Consider the following 22674-nt stretch of genomic DNA (forward strand, 5'->3'; position numbering starts at 1 on the left):
TGGACACAGTGGGGAAGAAGATGGTGGGACAAATGAAGAGAGTAACATGGAAACATACATGCTGCCCTATGCAAAACAGAGAGCCAGAGGTGACATATGAACCTATGGCTGATTCATGTTGATGTACGTCAGAAACCAGCACAATATTGTCAAGCAACTATTCTTCAATATGTTGTTGCTCATGTCTGACTGACATGACCCACTCAGTCATGTCTGACTCCTCACAGCCCCATGGACTGCAGCATGCCAGGCTTCCCTGTTCTGCACTGTCTCCCAGAGTTTGCTCAAACTCGTGTCCATTGAGTTGATGATACCCTCCAACCATCTCAACCTATGTGTCCCCCTTCTCCTCCTGTCTTCAATCTTTCCCAGCATCAGGGTCTTTTCCAATGAGTCAGTTCTTCACATCAGGTGGCCAAAGTAAATTAAAAAAGAAAAAAAAAATCTCATTTTCAGATTGCCAAAGGGAATTAAAATCCAAAGATTAAATCCCCCAAAATTCAAAGTACAAAGCATCAAGTCCACAATCAAATCTTCTTGTCCTGTGGATTAAGTTCACAGGAACTAAAGTACAAAATTCATTAACCATCCCAACTTCCAGTTCTGCTCAGTCTCAGCCAGATGGTTCTTGATGCCTAGGAACTGCTGTGATTGCTTCAGTAACTACAGGCAACTCTGTCTCAAGCCAAGTTCCTCATGTTTCACTTGAGAGTCCCAAAAGATTATCTGAGAACTGGCCTTACCACCTGACCAAATTTAGAAAACAAGCCAGTCTTCAGGATCTTGGGCCAGTTATTTCAAGCAAAGATTTATTCCCCGGAACCTAGGGAAAACCCACTGTATTCAGTGTTGCCAAAGATCCTAACTGGTATTCATGACATTGGTGTGAGAGACGACAGATGACAAAAAAAAATGTGATTTCTGCTTTGCCAGGATGCTAGTTACTCCAAAGCCAGTGACTCAAAATCTATGATTGAATTTAAACTCATCTGGGAAATAGTACTCAGTAAATTTATTTTGACGTCATATATTTATTGTCCCTTGGATGTAAATTCAACTATATTCATGCTTAATTTTCTTCTGGAGGCTAACACATTTAGACACTGCTGCATTCTTGCAAACTTTTGAAATTAGCAATTGTGGTAACATCAGCCACTAGGTGTTATTGAGGTGTGCTCCAGTCTCTCGAAAAGCTCTTGATTTCCATTGAACCCATAGTTCTATTGCTCAACTCCTGAACTAAATGGAGGGTCTATTTCGTGACTTGGAATCACTTCCCTAGTAAGCAGGTGTGTTCGGGTCTGAGCCACAGTGGCTGTTTCTATTGCCTCTTTTGGAATTGCTTCAGCCTTAAAACTCTGCCTCAAGCATGTTTAACCAGATTCTCAAGTAACAAATTCATATGTAACCAACCAATTCAGAGCCAACTTGAAACTGCATGTGCTTCTGGAGTTAACTCTTGAGTGTGGGCAAGCCTCATTAACTCCAGAATTGCCTCTTTCAGATGTAAAAGTGAAATGAAGTTTGGGACAACTAACCCAGTGCTTACCTAAATTAAGTGTTAGTTGTGCAATTGTGTCTGACTCTTTGAGACTCTATGGACTATATAGCCCTCCAGGCTCCTCTGTCTTTGGAGTTCTCCAGGCAAGAACACTGGAATAGGTTGCCATTCCCTTCTCCAGGGGATCTTCCTTACCCAGGGGTCGAACCTGAGTTTCCTATATGGCAGGCAGTTTCTTTACCATCTGGGCCACCAGGGAAGCCCTGATTAGAACAGAGGCCAAGAATTGATTGTCCACAGTTGTTTTCATAAACACGTTCCTTCATTTGTGTGTTGTCTATGACTCTTTTGCAGTAAGACAGCGGGGCTGAGTTCTTGTAAAAAGCCCCTGGTGCTCTAGGACACAAGAAATTCATCCTTTTACAGCATGAAGCAGTGCACGGAATTCTATCCCCCAGTGCATAGAAGGGCTAATCTCACTGACAGGGTTCAAGGCTAAGGACAGGCACATGCATTCTCAGTTCACCACAGGCAGCCCCATGCAGCCAATGTCTGCTAAGCAAGCTCCTTTGTTGGCACTTGACTGAGGTTTCCCAAGGCCTGAGGGTTTTCTGAGGTTTATCCCCCCATTTTATTAAGACTCGGTACAGACCTGCCTCTATAAAAAGAATCACTCACTGCTGGACAAGGCTGCTATAAAGTTTATAGCAATGAATCATCATGGTCAAAGTCCCACGGTCTGCATCTAAAGGCCTAGAGCTGTCTATATAGGTTGTTATAATTAAAAGTCCACAGTATAAAACCCAGTCTTTTATCCTTTAGAAGCCTCTACAAACCACCAAGGTCAACATGTCCTGCCTTCACAGTTAAGTTCAAAGCCTCAAATCACAGGCCCTGCCCTTCAGAGCCTCACTTTCTATTATTTGACTTCTCAAAGCCACTGGTCAGTGGACACAATATCAAGGTGCCTGGTGGAAGCTAATAAAGAGCGCCCTATACCTAACTTGATTCCAGAACAAATTAAGAGCTAAGTAAGGAGTAAAACGGGGCTTCTCTGATGCCTTGGTGGTAAAGAATCCTGCCAATATAGGAGGTTTAATCTCTGGGTTGGAAAGATTGCTTGGAGGAGGAATTGGCAACCCACTCTAGTATTCTTGCCTGGGCAATCCCATGGACAGAGGAGCCTGGCAGGCTACAGTCCTTGGGGTCACAAAATAGTCTGACATGACTTAGTGATTAAACAGCAGCAACATATAGTAGGTAAGAACTAAAAATAAAGAGAAAAGCAAGTACTTTAATTCTCTTGGCTTATTCTTTTAGACTCGTTTATTCCTCATCCAATAGCTAATGGAGAAAACCAAGGCAGGCCGGTGTGAACCCTACTTCATTGTCAACTAGGCTCCCTTTGGTGGGTTGTGTGTGCTGAGTCGTGTCTGACTCTTTATTTTACCTGGACTTGTTTATTTTCCTCTTTGACCTCAGTTTCCTCATCCGAAAGTGTGAATAACACTGTTCCTACCTCATTGGATTCACAAAGGTTTGTAAAACACTAAACACCTTGCCTATCCCATTGTAAACGCATTGGATTCACAAAGGTTTGTAAAACACTAAACATCTTGCCTATCCCACTGTAAATGCTCAATTTATGATTATTAAAAGAAGGACAAAGGTCAGTTGCTGTTCAGTCACTCAGTCATGTCTGACTCTTTGCGACCTCATGGACTGTAACCTGCCAGGCTCCTCTGTCCGTGGAGTTTTCCAGGCAAGAATACTGGAGTGGGTTGCCATTTCCTTCTCCATAGGATTTTCCCAACCCAGGGGGTGAACCCATATCTCCTGCTTGGACAGCCACCTGAGAAGCCCCAAAGGACAGCTATTCCTATGCTATCTGACCTGCAAACAAACAGCTGCTTCATTCCCTGTTGTTCAGGTGATTTCTCTCTCTCTCAAACCAAATCATAGTATATTTATTAACAGAGATTTTTCTTTCTGCCTTTATTTAAAAAAATCTTCTGGAGATTTTTAGTGAAGAAGCAAAAGTAAATGCTGTGTAAAGTGGAGGACTAGATTGCTTTCAAGTATGTCTGTCTGAAATTCGTGAGTCTTTATAGAATAAATGGTCTTTATTTTTATTTGGATATCATCAAAAAATACCCTATTTCCGTTTTACTTTTAGTTCTGCTTTGTATGGAAAGATTACTGATGAATTATACACAAGGCATTAAATAACCCTGAATCATAAAATGAGACAATTCTTTCTTAACTATCTTCCATTCCTTCTGATTATGTCAAGGAAAGATGTCTCAAGTTCAAGTAAAGAAGACCTTATCACCTTAGCAATCGTCTTTGTTAACAGAGAGGGCAGATCAGACTGTAATTACAGGAGGCAACAGTACTGAGTGGGAATTAAATAATACTGTATTGCTTTTATTGTGTGTATTTTTATGTTTAACTCCTGTTTTTGCTAAATTAAAGTGGTTACTAAAATGTCATTTAAAAATCATTCAAATAAATAATGAGCCATTTAAAGACAAGTATTTACTAAGTAACATCCCAATTGATATCCATACGTGAAAAAAGTATTACTGTGGTTATCAAATAGCCCCAAATAGGGAAACGTCCAGAGGAGGTGGCGGGGCACCTTCCTTGCATCAGACTGCAGGGGCTCTGAATGATGAAGTGAGAACTGACTCAGCCCTCTGCAGCTGGGAGGAGCTGATCAGCGGGGTGATGACTCAAGGGGCCACGCTGGAAGGAGTGTTTCCCTCACCTCCCACTCAGCCTGCCTTTTCCTCATGGGCTGCAAGGAACAGGAAAGGAGCTAGGAGAAAAAAAGCAGACTGGAGTAGGAATAAGAAGAATATTCATTCTCAGATGGTCTGGCCATGGCATATGTTTCTTAAGGGGGTGGGGCGGGGGGAGAGATTCTCTGGTGAAAAAAAAAGAGACAGCTGTAGTCTGAACACCTCTCACAGCATTTGAACCCAGCAATGAAAGTATCTCAGCAGCTGGAGCTATTGGCTTACTCATGGGCTAGCTGGCATTTCCCCCTCCCTGATTTAAGCAGGCCGCCCTCCAGCATGAACAGGAGGTAACATTTGCCACACTGGGCCTTATCTTGCTCTTTCTTTCTCCCTCTCCCTTTCTAATCTGTTTACTCCTCTAGATTCTCCGGAGACAATTTTACATTACCTCAAGAATATTTGCCCTGAGAATATGAAACCATTTCTTCACTAAGTTTAATGAAGCATTCAACAGGCAAAGAACATGAAAATGTTAATTAGAAAATTTTAGTCTTATAAGATTACTCCTAGATGTCTACAATTTTGTAGTACTAATATACTAAAAGTTAATTGGAATTTGATTTTTTGTGTGTGCCTTTTTTAACCGTGTCCCATCATTGAATGAACAAGCCTATGATTATTATCTAATTCTTAGTATTCATTTAAAAATTATGTCTGTCAAGGCGAAGATTTTGCATATGCTTACTGGAGTGTGAGTATTTCTTAGTTAAGAGGAACTAAGGAACAAGACAGGGTAGACAAAAATTATTTCCGAGATGATCCAATTTATCCAATTCATTTTATGAGTAGGCAAGCTGAGGTCCAGAGAGATGAAATAGACTTGCAGGGTTACACCACTAGTCACTGCCCAGAGGTAGAGAGGGACCTAGACTGACCCCAGCGTTCCAGGTAAGGGCCCCACCATATTGTTCCTCCGTAATACACACATGGCTAGTAACATTTGTTTTAATCTCCTGTGGCATGTCAATCTTGACAATCTTCTCAGTTGTTTAAAAAAATAGATAATTCTTTCAAACTAATCATACAAAGCCATCCATGACTCTTTTCTCAACATTTTATTGAACACTTCATACCCCCTTATGAGTCGTGAATGTAAACATGCACTTTCCATTAATAGGATCCTATAATTGAGATCAAAGCTCTCATTGAAACTTTCTCAAGAGTTGAGTCTTTCATTCCCTTTTTCAGGAGTTTGAACTTTAGGAAACTGTACCTCAAGTTGTAGTTAGCTAGGGAATCTATCCATCCTGTTTTCAGAGCAATGTCTTTTCTTTCATATTTGTTTCTTTGATAAATAATGTGGCATTTTTGCTGAAGGGAAGAGAGAAAAAGAGTTATCATCTAGGCATAAAATGAAATATTTTGAGACATAGAAAATAATGTTTTAATCTGAGGAGTGATTTTCCATGTAGACACATACATCACTTTCCAAGATAATTTATGTGTGCAAATGGTTGAGTAAGCTCACCCTTATATTATATATACTAAAGTGAAAGTGAAAGTTGTGTCCGACTTTTTCGATTCCATGGACTGTAGCCCACCAGGCTCCTCTTTCCTTGGAATTCTCCAGGCAAGAGTACTGGAGTGGGTTCCCATTTCTTTCTCCAGAGGAACTTCCAGACCCCAGGATCGAACCCAGATCTCCTACATTGCAGGCAGATTTTTAACCAACTGAGTTACTAGGGAAGCCCTAGTAGCTATATATACTAAAGGTCTATATGTACACACATATAAATACATATACCATTAATATCACGTTAATGTATTAGTATCTCTAAATTATACTTCTGGACCATAGTTGTAAGGAGCATTCAGGCAATGATCTAAACTGTAGCTAAATAGTCAATATAGTCAGCAAAACATTTAAGTAGTATCATGTATATAGGCTACATGTGATAAATCACCTATTGAAAACGATGTAAGAAACATATTACTCTCTCAGTTGCTAATAGAAGTTGCTTCTGTTGTTTGTTCCTTTTTTAATAAGAAAAAACATGAGAGAAAAGTAGTATAAAAATTTAGTCTGAAAATTTTAGAAATCTAATATTCAATTCTGATTTTCACATTAAATAAAACAAGAATACTCCCTCTTAAAATACACATAAAATCAGGTACAAAAGTTAGGGATTTCCCTGGTGACTGAGAGGTAAAAAATCCACCAGCAATGCAGGAGACGTGGGTTCCATCCCTGGGTCGGGAAGATCCATTGGAGGAGGAAATGGCACCCCAGTCCAGTATTTTTGCCTGGAGAATCCCATGGACAGAGGAGTCTGACTGGCTGCAGCCCATGGGGTCACAAAGAGTAGGACACGACTGAAGCACGAAAGGAAATGAAGGAGAAGAAGAAGAAAAAGACAACCTTTTCTGCTAGAGAACAGAGGATCGTTGGTACCGTGGTGTCTAGTGGTCCCTAAAAAAGAGCAGAGATAAATACCTGCTGAGCGATATAAATCCTTTTGGTCACCACCCCAAAACATTGAATGCATAGCTCTGCACAGCCTTAGGTTACCTTTATTACTTTAGTTTTGATGTGATTAAACAGAGAATCTTAGTCTTATGTTTGATAGCTACGAAATCTTTAAAATAAAGGAAATTCTTTCCTCTAAATGCCCTGAAACCATAGACAACATTTTGTAAGAATGTACACTGGTGCATTTTTTTTTTCTAGGATGTTAGCTCACAGAATCCATTAAGGCTTCAAAGGGATTTTTGGCATAACAAAAGTTAAGAACCACAATAAAGGGGTAATGAATTGGAATGGAATTTCAAGCACATCGCAGCAGCTGGGGAAAGATTCTGGGTAGGCCTTCTCCTTCAACAACCTCAGATATGCAGATGACACCACTCTCATGGCAGAAAATGAAGAAGAACTAAAGAGTCTCTTGATGAAAGTGAAAGAGCAGAGTGAAAAGGCTGGCTTAAAACTCAACATTCAGAAAACTAAGATCATGGAATCCACTCCCATCATTTCATGGCAAATAGATAGGGAAACAATGGAAGCAGTGACAAGTTTTATTTTCTTGGGCTCCAAAATCAGTGCAGATGGTGACTGCAGCCATGAAATTAAAAGATGCTTGCTCCTTGCAAGAAAAGCTATCACAAAACTAGACAGCATGTTAAAAAGCAGAGGTACTACTTTGCAGACAAAGATCCATAGAGTCAAAGCTATGGTTCTTCTTGGAGAAGGAAATGGCAGTCCACTCCAGTGTCTTTGCCTGGAGAAACCCATGGATGGAGGAGCCTGGCAGGCGATGGTCCACGGAATTGAAAAGAACTGGACACAACTGAATGACTAAGCACATGATTTTTCCTGTAGTCATGTACGGATGTGAATGGGTGAAGTCACTCAGTCGTGTCCGACTCTTTGTGACCCCATGGACTGTAGCCTACCAGGCTCCTCTGTCCATGGAATTTCCCAGGCAAGAATACTGGAGTGGGTAGCCTTTCCCTTCTCCAGGGGATCTTCCCAACCCAGGGATCGAACCCAGGTCTCCCGTATTGCAGGCAGATGCTTTACCATCTGAGCCACCCAGGAAACCCAGGATGTGCCAGTTGGACCATAAAGAAAGCTGAGCATCAAAGAACTGATGCTTTTGAATTGTGGTGCTGGAGAAGACTCTTGAGAGTCCCTTGAGCAGTAAGGAGATCTCTCTCTTATGTACCAGGGGTTGTGCTTTAAAAACATTATCTACCTTGATTCTTGCAACACTTTTGTAATAAATGTTATTCTCCATATTATACAGATTTTAAAAAGAAACAGATACTCAGAAAAGCTGAGCAAATTTCCCCACATTGTGCAATTACTAGGCAAGAAAGGGTAGCTGAAAAAGGTAGGGTAGGGCAGTCCAGAGTCAGTGCTTCCTTCACCCCAGCTTACGGATTCTTTTGATAACAACAAATACATGACACATTAATTACATGATTACTTGTCCACCAAGTTTCATTCTGATTGAAAAATTACTTGACTTAAATTTCCTCTCACATTTCATCCGTGGTGGAATCAAGTTGCCAAGAGTATGACAAGAGGCAACAAAAGCTGGGGTAACCCACCACCTCAAGTGTTGCAGAGATGGATTATTTTATTTTTATTATTGATAGCTACCAACAGGAAGCCAAGTTAAAAACTAATTCTTTGGGGAGTATAATTGGGGTATATTATTCTCCTTAGAGTAGTCACCATCCAAAATTATTTTAAAATTTATTAGATGTGTGCCATCTCCATGTCTACCTTGCCCATTACATGTGATTCAAGGAAAAGTGCTGTTTGGTGGGGAGAGGAGCCCATTTCATGAGAACAGAAAACTGTAATGCTTTTAAGCTAGTGTTTGAGTCACATAAAATTATAGTCAACCCTGATTCTTTTGTCTTTACATATGCAAAGATTAAATAGTGTGATAATAATTTTTTTTAATAAGACCATTTGCACAATCAACCATTTTTATAGACTAAAAGAACTTGCTATTAAAAGTTTAATTTGATGTTAATCCTCTTGGATGATTTAAGGAGGGGCCAATCTATATTTATTGCCTCCTGAAAGACCCTCCCTTTGCATCAGCAGGGCCATAAATCTGCCAGAACGCCAGGGCACGTGACGCATGAAGGCCATTAAGCCTTGGCATTGCCGATGCTCTCTGTGACTCAGCATGCACTAACCTCCCCCAGCAGGTGAGGTCTCACTGCGATTTCCCCCCAGTTAGGCAAAGTGTGGCCTGAAGGCCTTTGCAAACCGTTTAGAACAAAATACACACTTCCGTGCTTGAAAAAAACCTGAAATCACGAACTATGTATTATTTTTACTTTTATGTCCATGTTATTATTTTTATCTGTATATTATTTTTTATGTGCATAAAATCAAAACAAAATTTTTTTTTCTTAACCTGGTGTGCTCATTCTTTCTCCTGCTTCCTTTTTATATCCTGTTGAATCCCAAACTTCAAACAGACTTATTAACTGTTTACACATATGTCCTCACTTAGTTATACCAGGCTATCCGGTGTTTGGCTTATGATATTTAAAAATTCACAAGGGTGGGGAGCACTGGCAAAGAGGGTTCTTTTGAACCTAATATCCTTTCCTGTTAGAATGACACTTAAGTCAGACATGCTTTCTTCTGGTCTGTTCTTCCTGAGTTTACATAAAAGAAATTGCAGAAATTAATTCACCAGAGAGGCAGTCTAAGAATTTACTTACTGTTGAAGAATATTCTCTTCAACAGAAATCGTTGAAGGTAACAAATTAAATTTCCTTAACTTAAGAGAAGCTTTTCTTCCTACAACTGTAAAGAAGTCAATATATTTGGAGATCAGGATTATGTAGAGTAAAACTTAAATAAAAGGCCATGCTTGCTATTAGGTATATTGACTTTTAGCAGAAAGATTATCTCCTATAGTCTACAGTCTTTGATTTCTGCCTAGCATTTTCTCCCACTATGCAATCTTCTGTGTTAGTATAACTACATAAACACTTACATGGATACTTTTTGCAGACTTACTGAGATGTAATTGACATACAAAAGGTGTAATGTTTAAAATGTAGTTTTACAAGGTGCAAACTGTGTTTACCCCTATGAAACCCTATGATTGTAAATATTACTGTAGCTGTTCTCATGTACTTGGTTGCTCGTCATGTCCGACTCTTTGCACTACCATGGACTGCAGCCCACCAGGCTGCTCTGTCCCTGGGATTCTCCAGGTAAGAATACTGGAGTGGGTTGCCATGCCCTCTTCCAAGGGATCTTCCCAACCCAGGGATCGAACCCAGGTCTCCCACATTGCAGGCAGATTCTTTGCCATCTGAGCCACCAGGAAAGACCAGGTGTGCTCATAATTACATGGATTTTTAAATCAAAGTCCATTTTTAAAAGAGAGCATTCCTTCAGTGAAATTACAATTTAGGTGATTAACTCCTAGTTTGGTTTACTTTCTTTATCCAGTGTAAAGACTCAAGGTAGTATGCTTTGGGTGGTAGATGTGTTAGGATTAACTTCATAGTAATGCTAAATGTATTTTTTAATAATTAAAAAAAATGGATTCTGAATGACCAATATCTTTAAGAACTTGTTTCGAACCTGACATTCTCTTAATGTTATTTTATTATTTAATGGGACAGGTTTGCAGTCTAAATTTTGCAAGACCTGTTTTTCTAAACACTCCAGTAAGTGTATTTGACTCTGAACATTCTCATCGTTAATATTCACTTGACCTGATTACCACATACATAAATTCCAAAGCAAAATCAGAGTATTTTAACAATTAGCTCTCATTTTAAAATGACAAAATGACTTATAACTCCCAAGGTGTACTTTCTTTTCATGTTAGTCTGTACCCTAGTTAAACATTTATGCACACACACAAGTGAATGTCCCCAGAAACTGTCCTTTATCGGTCCCAGCTGTCCAGAAGGGGTCTCTGTGTTGCCACTGGCCTGCAAAGTCTGACAGCAGTCAGATCTCTCTGAGCCAGGGTAAGGTTGTGATGGGGCCTCACGCAGGCTTCATGTTAAATAACACACTGTCTGCTTCTGCGTCCTTGTGACACCACAAAAGGGAAGAGCAGATGGCAACTCTTCTCACACTTTCTCAGAGTTCTAAAGTGAGTTCTTTTTCTTGGAATGTCAATGTCTGGACGCTTGGTTTTCTGAGCTCAGAAAATTCATCTGTTTCTCAGCTGTAAAAACGTGTTCTTTATGCCAAACAGATACTGATTTTTAAACTATCTTGTTTTTTCTTCTGGTACTAATTCCTTAAAAGAAAAAAAAAAATGTATGCTGCTTTGTGCTTCTGACCTCTAGATAAGGCGAGGGGGATGAAGCAGCGCTTCCTTAAAGTCGACTCCACCAGAGTTAATGTGAACACGTGTGGCTCACGCTGGGGAGACCTTCCAGAGTCATTGTTCCCCAGCAATGGTGAAGTTCTCAGGAGTTGGGTGAGGTCTTGTATCCTAAAAATCGACGTTAGATGGTAAGTCCCTTGAAGGTAATTTATTTTTCCATCTTCGCTGAGCTGGCACAGTCCCCACATGTAGCCAGTGTTAACAATTGAATCTCTCTATGGCTGGGAGCTAAACCCGGTGCCATATTATGTCAGGCTACAGGCAGCAGTGAGTAAGCATAAGACAAATGTGGCTCAGTGCAATTTTGGAAATCAACTTCTGGTTCCACAGTTTATTTGATACACATTTAAGTGGAGACTTTTAAAGGTGATCCACTGTTGCCCAGACCCTTGGAATGTGAATGTTTAATGCTATCGCTACATTGGTTAATTGTGGACTTTATTTGGCTGCAGGACAGTCACTGAAGCAGTTTTACAAACTCAGTGGACATCATTACTTCTACTGTCCAGCGAAGGACACCTTGGAATGAATTCTTGCTACAATAAGAAATACTAAAATACGAACTACAGAGAAAACTAATTTTTAACACATGTTTTATATCCCTCTAGCATTCTAGGTAAAGTCCGGTGGGGAAAGATGGAATGGTCAAAACACTAGCAGAGATTCATGCCATCCTTGAGATTCTGGGAAAATCTAATAAAGGATAAGGAAAAGAGAAGCTTCTAGTTGTGTCTTAGTGATAAAGAAAAGATGGATTCTTTTAACTTAATCCTTGTTGAAAATCTTTTAAAGTATATCGATCTATATCTCTACTGCAATAAATACATTAGCTAATATGCAATTGAATACTGTTGAATATTACCTTAAAAATCTAGAATCATTGGTTCCTTGGACCATGATTTTACATAGTTGTTAATTGAACTCTTGTTGAATTCCTAAAACATAATTAATAATATTCTAGTGGTTGGAGGTACAAGAAGACAGAAATATAGTCCTACATACAAGTTTGGGAAATAAAATATATAGACAGGATATGATATTTCAAATACCAGCAAGATTAACTTTTATTGAATGTAAGATGCCATTGACTATGATATACATGATTGCTTTTAAGACATTGAAAGGAGAATAGTCAATTATATTTGCAGCATGTCTTTGAGATGCTTTCTGATTTGATGCTAAAATACGAAAAGTGTGCATCTCAGAATTAACAGCACACTGCATGTTTGACATAACAGAGAGGATAAACTGTAATCAGTCCTAGTTGGCAGCAGAGATGATAATGCACATGAGTGGCAGGTAGGACTCCATTGGGAAGGAGGGGCAGAGTATGGTCAGAAAGAGGAGAGAGTAGATGTGATATATCGGGAGCAAGAGAACAAGGTAAAGAGAAGTACATCTACTAGATGATATATGTGCTTCTTCTTGTTCACTCACTCAGTCGTATCCGACTCTTTGTGACCCCATGGACTGCAGCACGCCAGGTTTCCCTGTCCTTCACTATCTCCCAGAGTTTACTCCAACTCATGTCCATCGAGTCAGTGATGCCATGCAACCATCTCATCCCCTTCTCCTCCTACCCTCAATCCCTCCCAGCATCAGGGTCTTTTCCAGAGTCAGTTCTTCGCATCAGGTGGCCACAGTATTGGAGCTTCAGCTTCAGCACCAGTCCTTCCAATGAATATTTGGGACTGATTTCCTTTAGGATGGATTGGTTTGATCTTCTTTCCATGTGTGCTAGACCTAGGATATATCTTGAGATACAAATTTTAGTATGTATCTTCTGGTGTTTATAGAAATAAAACAAATTTTAGATTTTGGGACCTAGATCTTAGAACTTTAAATTATCAGCGTCTAAAGCTCTGTCATTATGAACACTTGTCCATCCCAGAAAACTGAGCCAATGTGAACAGACACAGTTAACGTTACTCAGGCAATACATGGTGAAGGGACAACAAGGGCTCAGGTCTCCCAGCTCAGAGAGCAACGACCCCGGTCAGCACCAAGGTGCTGAGGGCTTCGGCGAACAGAAGTCTTAGTTTACCTTCTATGTCCACATCTCAAGATAGAAAGCCAGGCATCTCCATTTTCAAAAACGTTTATTGAGGATCTTCTGACATGTTTTTAGTTGATGCTTATGTTCTAATACATGTGATTTTTAGATGCTACTAGTTGCTAAAAATATTTCTAGTGGAAAATGCTAGAGGCAACAATTGTTAAGTGAACTGGGCATCATGAGAAATTATTGAAGAAAATATGGGCAGTTGTGACCTTCATTGACTTGTGAAGTCCTTGAATACATGCAAAATACTTTCAACAGTGCCTAGCTGCTAAAGTATATTAGTTGTTATTATACCCTTCTGATCGGAAAATAATGGAATTACATAGAATTTGGATGAGTATTGCCTAATTAGTCAGGATTAGTCATATACACATATAAGATTTAAATAGCTGAAGGATGAAAAGATATATGTAATATAAAATAAAACATAAAAATTAAAAATATGTGATATAATTATACTTAAAATACATAATTTAAAAGAATTTTGGACGATTATGGATAACGCAAGAAGTGGGTTTTGTTCACGTCAGTACATGTCACAGCAAAAATGAAAACGGGAAGCCGAGAGCTGTGCTGCGCTCTGCTTTCACCAGTGAGGTTTTAACCTTAACTCATCTGTTTACAACATGCAGTCACTTCGGGGGATGTGCTAGGAGGCTGGAAATAAAGTTCCTGAAAGGGCGTATTTCTTCAGTGGCCTGAATATGATCTAAAATGTAAAGCTCTAAAGGAATGTTTGTGATTAAAATTCTGTTCAAATCAAGTATTCAATATAACTGTATAATTTAATCTCTTTGGGGGCATTGGGAAAGAGTTAAGGCACTTAGAAGTGTTGGGAATAAGCAATACAAGCATAATTTAAACATCTGGGCTGTTCCATGGTAATACATATTCTGTACATGTACTTATTCAAACACTTGGTCTATTTTCTGTCCTTGAAATTCTGCAGGCAAGAATCCATTCCCTTCTCCAGGGGATCTTCCTGACCCAGGGATTGAACCTGGGTCTCCCGCGTTGCCCTCTGAGCCACCAGGGAAGTCCTTTATCCATTGCTGTCTCCTTTACCAAAAATAATTTAGGCTTTTATTTAAAAGAAAGGAATTATAAATATTTAGAATAAATACTTCTAGCACATTACTGAACCTCTATAGTTATTGAAAACTGTATTTCTCATCAGGGCCTGCGTCTTATTATAGTTTAGCTGGACTTTGGTATATTGTCAGATTTGACATGTTTTCCAGAATCAAGAACCTTGGAAGAAATTTTACATCTAGGGTTACATTAGAAAAGAGAAAATCATTTGGATATCCAGGATATAAAGCAAAAAAGTAAATTTATGTGTATGTGTGAAGGGATAATTAGACACAGTTCTTATCCTGGTGAAATTTTAATAAGCCTTTTACAGATGTTTACAGGCTTCTCAGGCGGCTCAGGGGTACAGAACCCACCCGATGCAGGAGACGTATGAGGCGTGGGTTCGGTCCCTGGGTTGCGGAGATTCCCTGGAGGAGAGCAAGCCTGAAGCGACTTAGCAGGCACACATGCACGTATAGGTGTGTACATGCATATTTAACCCAATAATAATTGTTACTAACAATAATTACTTTAGCTCTATTGGTTGAGCTTTTACTATGGTCAGGAGCAGTGTTGATACTTAAATGCACCAGTGAATTGTTGAAACATCTCTGAATAACTATATTTATTCCTATTTGCAGAGGATGAAATTAAGTTCAGGGAAGTCTAGTTGTTCAACGAGGGCACACAGAAATTTCTGAGAGAGTGAACTCTGAAGCTGATCTTTAAACATTACTATGGATTAAAATGTTAGGTACCCTGTTCAGGATATGAACAAAATGCTGCAGGATCTAGGGAACCATTTACTGTCCCTGTGGGAGTGAGTGGGTGAGTTGAAGACAGTTTTACAGAGAAGAGGACATTTGAACTGGAAGACCAAAGACATGTGTTTCTGGAGAGCGGGACCAGTCTGTGTAAAAGGCTGGAGGTCTGAGAGAGATACTGGAGGAGCAGTAAAGAATGTCGTGTGTGTAGATTACAGAGAGGGCTTGGTGAGCGTGAGGTTAGATGATAACGCTGTAGAATGATGCCAGACTTCAAAGGACCCGAGACCATGCCAAGATGTTTGGCTTTATCCCGCGTACAAAAGAAAGCATATCTACCACTTGCTTGGGATGATAAGCTCGGTAGCCTTGTGAATTAAATAATGACCTGGGATGCTGGAAGAGGCACTTAATTCAAGAATCATTTCAACTGGGTGAATATGGGTGATGAAGTGAATATGCAGATTGAGGAAGGGAGAGTTAAGAACATCATGAGAGCGTATCATAGGGTTTACTATGTAATCGAGCTTCCCTGGTGGCTCAGAGGGTAAAGCGTCTGCCTGCAATGAGGGAGACCCGGGTTCGATCCCTGGGTTGGGAAGATCTCCTGGAGGAGGAAATGGCAACCCATTCCAGTATTCTTGCCTGGAGAATCCCATGGACCGAGGAGCCTGGTAGGCTACAGTCCATGGGGTCACAAAGAGTCGGACACGACTGAGGGACTTCACTTCACTTCACTTTCACTATGTAATTATGAAATATTAGGGCGTGACCAGACAACCACCATACGGTTACTTCTTAGATTCCAGCCAGCAGCATAGACAGGTTTGTCTTGGGATCAGCTGGTTTTCCCCTATGAATTCTGGTTGGCAGCATGTATCTTTTTGTTTCCATCTGGTAGGGTTAAGTTTCTAAATCTGCATGTCAATTTTAAGTCTATACATCTACTTCTGGGCAGTTTGAATAATTAAGGAGGCATGGCTATGTAGGACATTTTAATAAAATAGCTTTGTTAATGAGCAAATTTATGATGGTTTAATTTTTTGCCTCACTGTGTAAAAGCAGTGGCCCAATAAATACAGTTTCTCAAGGGCCCCTGATTCCGTGTGGCCGTCCCGAGGCGCTCGGGGACAGGATGTGGTTTCACCACCTCGGTCGCTGCTCCGCCAGCCTTCTCTCCTCCCTGGTTCCCACGCCCGCCCTCCAGTCGTGGGCTCTCGGGTCCTAAGAGGGCTATTGCTCCCCTGGGCCCCCAGACTGGACCAACTGTTGAGGCAACAGGAACTTGGTTTGGGATAAGCAGAAGAGATAAGATCAAAGTCTTAACACAAACAGAGTAAGAAACAGCTTGCACTTTGAGACCTTGGCCGACGACACTCCGGCCTTGTGTTCAGAGAGCCTTCAGGGCCTCACAAGGGCCTTGCGGGGACAGAAAGATGAGGCGAGATGTTCAAATTTCTCCATAGTGTAGGTTTTAGGAGAACTCAGTTACATACCTTAGCGTCTTTTCTTTCTTTCTTTTTTTTTTTTTCTTGTTCTTAGAGTTGCTTTCCAAATCAGATCTTGTTGAAATCAGGTTGAAATGCCCTCTTTGCTTCATAAGGACATGTTCAATTGAATTTCAAAACAATGTAATAGGTAGCTAAAGCTCTAATAATTTAAAGTGTCCACTTTAGAAAAGAAGAATAATCAAAGTTACACATAGGCTTGAGATTTTTGTAGATCTGCCGTTCTAGTTTGAGGTCAAGACCAAAATTTTACTTATTTACTTATTTAAATTTAATTTTATACTGGAATATATTGATTTACAATGTTTTGTTAGCTCCAAGTGTACACTCAAGTGATTCAGTTATACAGATACATATAATACATATATCCATTCTTTTTCAGATTGTTTTCCTACATAGGTTATTATAGAATATGGAATAGAGTTGCCTGTGCTAAATTCTGAAAAACATTCCTTTTCTATTAGCATTTCACTCAGCAGAATTCTTAGAGCTGCTAATTCTTTTGCTGAATTTTCTGACTTTTCTTTTTCAGGATACAGTAATAAATGAACATATTATAAAGAAGTGTTTCATATAATATAGACTTACTTACATAAATCTTTTTGCTAGTCTACATTTTATAAAGCAAATAATATGTTGATGCGAATTAACTAGAATAGTCACATGAGCTTTCACTATTAGCCAAATAACTAGGAATCTCTGTGATTTGTTTTCATTGAGTAGAATCTTAGCACTCAGTGGTATCTTAGGAGAGAGTTGTGGGTATGTTTTAAGTCACTTCAGTGGTGTCCAACTTTTTGCAACCCTATGGAACATAGCCCACCAGGCTCCTCAGCCCATGGGATTCTCCAAGCAAGAATAGTGGAGTGGGCTGCCATGCCCTCCTCCAGGGGATCTTCCCGGCCCGGGATCAAACCCACATCTCTTAAGTCTCCTGCATTGGCAGGTGGGTTTTTTATTTTATTTTTTTAAGCACTAGCGCTACTTGGGAAGCCAAGAGAGTATCAGCCTAATTCTAGTATATATTAAAACCTTACATGTGCACTCTTCATTTTACTATGAAAATTGGTATCTGGGAACTTCTGAACTACGTAACTCAAGATCTTTTGCTTATTTATGTGAAAAAAAGAGCATTGCTAAAACCCACGGGAAGTTTGAATTGATTCTTGAGCTTAATATTTCTGTCAAAATGTTTCTGGAGGCCATACATGAATGTTCAGTTTCTGAGAAGTTGCTCAGTGTCCAAAGAGTGAGTTTAAAAAAGCACAACACACACAAATAATGAATTTTCCATGAAAATCCTGAAGCCCTTGGAGAGAAAGGAGGCTCTAGGACCTTTTAACCTGGAACCCCAGGGGATATAGATTTTTCCCAAGGTCATGACACATCTTTGTAAAGTTTTCATGGTTCTTCTCTAGCTTCTCAAAAGAGTCCTTGGCAAACAAATGGTTGAACACCCCAGGTCTAGGACCTCCCATTGCTCTAAAAGTAATAAATCTTATTTTTACCATTAGCTAAGCATCCCATTAAACAACAAACACTGGGTTTGTCCTGAGAGTGACCTATGCTTATTTTTATATACAGAAGGTTGTAACCACAAAGGCAACGCTTCTTCTTCTTTTTTTTTGGGTGAGTTTTGCTGTAACATCATTCATTAACTTCCAGGCTGTGGGGTTTCTTTGATTCTCACATGCTCAAGTTAGTACAGTGGACTGTGTGAACTAGGAATCCCACGATTCTGACTCACTAACCACCTTCCTGGGTTAATCTGGTCCCCTCACAGTTCCTGCCACGAGACACTCAGCCACACTCAGGGTGAATCAGAAAAGCTAAAAATGGTTGGGGGAAAAAAAAATAGATTAATGGTCATAGTTTATTCTTGAAATGTGTTTATTAGCTTGATCCAGTTAAATGTTAAATGAAGAAGGCATATTTAACTAGTGTTTTACTAAATTGCTATTTTCTTTTTTAGTAAATTATTTTTACCTTATTTTGTATCTCACAGAAATAACATTCCTTGGACAACACTTTGGGAGATGTTACTGAAGGAAGAAATCAAGAATTACAGTTTCATCACAATTGTTATATTCAATAACAGATAGTCTTGGATACATATAAGGTGCCTGTGGACTAGTTTTACTTTTAATCTTCATTGCAGTAGATCAGTGTCTTCACAGCTTTACTAGAAAACAGGGTCTTTTAAAAGGAAAAGTTCAATTAGGGTCAAACTTCCCTAAAGAAACTGAAACTTTTATTGAGCTCTCGTCATGTTCAAGGTGCTAGAAATTAGGCAAAGATAAGAAAAAGACAATTTTGATTTTCAGAGACCAAAGTTTTGTGGAGAAGTTCACAGATTTGTGTATTTTATGTACCTAATATGATTTAACATTAGTTACTTTGGTGAACTATATTGCACTGGAATCTCAGAGAGAAAGAAAAACAAAACTGAGGGGAGGAGGAAGGTTTCCCAAAGAGGTGACTTTGGGTCAAAGACTGCCTGAAGACTTGGTAGCACATGTGTGATGTTTGGGTCCCTCCCCCCCCATCAGAAAAACAGGAGAAAACAGAAGCAGAGACAGGAGTGTGCCAAGGCATGACTGGCCCAGAGAACAGTGAGCAATGCCAGGCGGCCGGAGGCAGAGAGCAGGACAGGACTGGGAAGGAAGGGAGGAGGGTGAACTCAGACTCTGCTCCAAGGACACCGGCAGGAATTCAGACCTTCCTGCAAAGCAGGGCTTCCAAAGGAGAGCGGGCAAGGGGTGTTAGATTCCCATTGACAATTTACGTTTGTCTTTTTCTTTTAAATGTTCGTTTTTAATGTGTGTGTGTGTGTTTCCAATTTATCCATCAGTGGAACAGTAAATGGATATCTTATGTGGGTTAATACACATCCATAATTAAACATTTTCCCAAAGAGCACAGTTCAAAACATGTGGATGACTGGTATGAAGGACTACATTTTCTCCAGTTTCAAGTAGAGGATGGAACAGATTAATTTCTAAATTAGATGATGGAGATGATTAGATCTGGAAGGATCTTGGATAGATATAATTTGACTGAGGGGCTTCCCAAGTGATGCGCGTGGTAAAGAACCCGCCTGCCAATGCAGAAGACATAAGAGATGCAGGTTTGCTCCCTGGGTTGGGAAGATCCCCTGGAGGAGTGGATGCTCCACTCCAGTGTTCTGGCCCGGAGAATCCCGCGGACAGAGCAGCCTGTTGGGCTACCGTCCCTGGGGCCGCAAAGAGTCAACACAACTGAAGCGATTTAGCACAGCACAATCTTTCTATACATGAACGGGATCCGAGTGACTAGAAATCGTTTGCTAGGATTGACCTAGAGTGTGTCCACTAACAGGTCTGGATAATCTGCCTGCATTTCCCTCTTGAAGCTCACATGTTTTTTTCTTAACTAAGGACATTCTTGCCTTTTAATGATGTACTGTCAGTAAATTGAACATAAATCCTGTGTTTGTGGCACCGATGGAAAAAACCCAAGTAACGTTAGCTGAAGCAAGATGAACAAGAGATACGTAAACGTGGACCCTCATGACAGGAAGTGTTTTAGAAAAAAAAAAATCTCTATTCCTAAAAGAGCATTTAAGGTGAAAGCTTGTGTCTGCAAAACTGTCACACAGTATAACGCCTTCCCCTCCAGACCGCCAGGGAGAACGTTGCTTTTGCTCTGAGATAAGAGGAAGCCGCTGTGCAGGCAGATAATCTGACTCTTGACAATTCTCATGTCTTTGACTCTTAGCTGAATTTTTTTTACAATATTGCCTTGTTTTGAAATTTGCTGCCTCCATCCTTTTTTGTCCCATGAAAGTTTAATTTATTAATTAATTTTTAAATTTATTTTGGGTTTACCACATGGCTTGCAGGATGTGGGTTCCCTGACCAGGTTTATTTGTTTGTTTGTTATGATATCAGCAATATATTTGAAGAATTCAGGTCAGTTAATTTAGAAAAAGTCTCTCAGTTTGGGTTTCTCAAGTTTCCTCAGGATTGGGTTGAGATTATGCATTTTTGGCTGGAATACTGCATAACAGATGTCTTTCTCAGGGAACAGTGTTGTTAGCACAAGATGCCCCCTCCCCTGCCTTGATGATATTAATTTTAATCACCTGGTCAAGGTTCTGTCTATTTTCTCCATTTTGTTGTTATACTGTTTTCCCTTTTGCAATTAAGTAATTTGTGGGGAGATGCTTTGAGACTATATAAGCTTCCTGTTCCTTACCCATCTCCCTTCTCTACCTTGATTTAGCATCCATTACTGACTCAAACCAGTCCATCCTAAAGGAGATCAGTCCTGGGTGTTCATTGGAAGGACTGATGCTGAAGCTGAAACTCCAATACTTTGGCCGCCTGATGTGAAGAGCCGACTCATTTGAAAAGACCCTGATGCTGGGAAAGATCAAAGGCAGGAGAAGGGGATGACAGAGGATGAGATAACCATTAGATGGCAACAGATGGCATCACTGACTCAATTGACATGAGTTTGAGTAAACTCTGGGAGTTGGTGATGGACAGGGAGGACTGGCATGCTGCAGTCCATGGGGTCGCAAAGAGTTGGACATGACTGAGTGACTAACTGAACCGAACTGCCTCTTGCCTAAAATAACTTTTTCTTATAATAATTATAAAGTAATGATTTTTCATTCCATCATTCTGTCTCTCTGAGAGTCAGCTAAGGAAGAATTGACTTTGCTTTTCTCTTTTTCTTTCTTTCCTCCTTTCTTCCTCTTCCATGTCTTTCTTATCAACATGAACTCTGATTTTTATTCAGTTTTGTTTTAATCTGTTACTGTCTTCGTTTATTTTGATTCTGAAATTGTCCCAGCTCTGTCTTCTTCAAACTACCTACTCGTATCCTCTTGATTCTTTCATTAATTTATGTATTTATTCATTCATTTTCTGGCACAAGACGGTCTGGATCATCTTTCACTTTCCCTGCCTCAGCTTCAGAACCAGCCATGCCTAAAACAAACAAAAATTGGTTTCTTTTGGTGAGGAACGATGTGAAGGAAACTCTATGGTCGCTGACCTAGACGTTGAGATCACTGCTTCTGAGATGTATTACGTCCACGGTCTTTCAGCAGGTTTTGGCTCTCTCTTGCTACATAACAAATGACCCCAAAAGGTAGTGACTTGAAACAACAATAGATTATTACCTCTCATAATTGTTGTGTTGGCTGGCCTCAGCTAGGCAGAACTTGCTTGGGCTTTTTCGCACAGTTGTTAAACGGTGCCTGGGACTGGAGTTGTCCAAAGGTCCGGCTGGAAGGACGTCCAGGACGGCTCCCTCACAGGGCTGGCAGCTGATGCTGGCGGGCAGCAGAGAGCTCAGCAAGGGTGTCGACTGGAGAGGCGCTTGGGGTCTCTGCGTCAGGCTGGTCTTCCATAGCACCGTGGCTGCATCCTGAGAGGAGTCTTGACAGGAGTGAAAGGAGGACGCTGAAACTGCCCGTCCTCTAACAGGCAAAGCCTGGAGCTGGTCCCCTGTCCTCTTCTGCATCTTCTACTGGGGTCACGAGACACAGGCGTGCCCAGATTGAAGCCGGTAAAGAAAACCAGGTAACCGCCTCTCTCTCTGCAAGTCTGGTGTGCGTGGACAGGGAGGGGAGATGTTGATGGTAGCCATCTTTGGAGACAAGCTACTGTTTGTTTTAGAAATGGTGCGTTTACACTGATACCTCTGATTTCATCCCGACTCCACACTGATCTCCTTTGTATCTTCCTTCTTCTCAGTTGTTCAGTCTAACAGCACATTCAAAATAGTTTCAAGATTGCTGCGTATATAGCATGGAAAGCAAACCCACTGCCAAGAGATCAAGATTTGCTTGTAGTTCTTATTTTTATAGACTGAGGATTTATCATTGAAATTTTCATACACCTTTACCTTTTTCTTTTTGTTTGTTTTTAACAATTTCTCTCTTTTGTTGCTTTTGTAAACAGGATTTTATCTTTCATAATGTTCTTGAACTTGCATTTATTTGCCTACTCATCATTTTTAAATACATTGATTGTGAGTGCTTTTAGTTTGAAATGCACTATTTCAGAATGTCCACAATTACTCATTGTCTTAGACGTTGTCTGTTATTTGGCTAGCTTTTAAAGGCATTTGAGTTTTTT

Source organism: Cervus canadensis, chromosome 12 (genome assembly GCF_019320065.1).
Source record: "Cervus canadensis isolate Bull #8, Minnesota chromosome 12, ASM1932006v1, whole genome shotgun sequence".
Classification (NCBI taxonomy): Eukaryota; Metazoa; Chordata; class Mammalia; order Artiodactyla; family Cervidae; genus Cervus; species Cervus canadensis.